Source organism: Triticum dicoccoides, chromosome 2B, assembly GCF_002162155.2.
Source record: "Triticum dicoccoides isolate Atlit2015 ecotype Zavitan chromosome 2B, WEW_v2.0, whole genome shotgun sequence".
Lineage (NCBI taxonomy): Eukaryota > Viridiplantae > Streptophyta > Magnoliopsida > Poales > Poaceae > Triticum > Triticum dicoccoides.
This window is the reverse complement of record NC_041383.1, coordinates 522,910,794-522,912,281: the sequence shown is the minus strand read 5'-3', so window position 1 is coordinate 522,912,281 and position 1,488 is coordinate 522,910,794.

Below are 1,488 nucleotides of genomic sequence, written 5' to 3'. Positions count from 1 at the left end.
CCAAACCGTCAAGACAACATGGAGACGACACCAGAGAAGGGAAGTTCCGAGCCTCCTGCACGCGCCCCTGTCTGTACTGCCCAGAGCTATCCCGCGGTGAGAGGGCGCGGCGGGCCTCCTACCCGCGCCCCTCCCCAAGGTGGCCAGGGACCGCCGCGGGTGGGCTGGTAGTGCGGGCCTCCTGCCCACAACCCCCCCTCTCCCCACAGGCAACCTGCAGTCTGATGCCCGACGAATCCTTCAGCCCGACATGAGCCCTCTGAGACGAAAGTACCTTCGGCGACACAACATCACGCATCACTAGCGGTAACTCGAGCTCCTCTGGAACGTCCGCCTCGACCCGGTTACTCCATAACCGGCTAGGCGTAGACCACGCTCCAAAAGAACCAAACCAAAGTGTATACATCGGTGTCGTGGAAGATGATGCCTCCTTGGCAGATAAGACCATATTTGTTACAAAAAGATCAGAATAGTTTGACTTCTTTTACATTTAAAAAATATGTTTTCGACTAGGCGTGCCTAGACCCATGTTCCAAAACACGGTATTTTTGTATTGTTTCATCACTACATATTTTTGCTCTTCCATTTAATATTGTTTGATCACTATATATTTTTGTTATCTCGTGCAACACACGGGCATTCAACTAGTCTTAGTAATGATGGTGGCTAGCGATGCTCTTCCTAGCAATAGGACCTCGATTCGATCCCTCACACATGCTTTTGTTTATCCGAATTCGTGCTACCGGGTGTTTAAGTTTTGCCTCTGTCATTTATTTCTTTAAGTGTGGCACCATGCCCTCGGTTCGATCCCTCACACATATTGTTGTTTATCCGAATTTGTGCTACCGGGTGTTTAAGTTTTGCCTTTGTCGTTGATTTCTTCAAGTGTGGCACTTCCAATCTAATGACTATTTCTCGCTTAAGCGAGACGTACGGGATCTTGATCCTAGGTTCTCCTTGTTTCATCAATGCACTACTAACCACTGCACCACCATCAACTTCATGTTCAATGTGTAGAACTTGTTCTACTTGAAGCGAGCCAAGCTAGTTTTCTCTGGGGTTTTTTTCGTTTTCTTTTGTTTTTATTCTTCTCTGAGTTTTTTGATTTGTGTCTTCAGTTTTTTTTTCTTTTTTCCCTTTGGTTTCTTTTATTTCTTTTTCGGTTTTTATTTTTTATTTCTATTTCTTTCTTTTTGTTTTTCATTCTACATTTATATACATGATCAACATTTCTTCAGTTACTTGTTCAACATTTTTCAAATACTTGTTTGGTTTTCTTTTTTCTTCTTCATTTTTTGTTTTTTCTAATGTTTGTTATTGTTTTCAGTCTATATTTTCTTATATGTCATAATTTCTTTTTAAATAAGTGATCAACATTTTTTGTATACACGTTCAACATTTTTTGGACGCTTATTCAACATTTTTCAAATAGTTGCTGAACATTTTAATACTTATTCAACATTTTTCAAATACTTGTTCAATATTTTA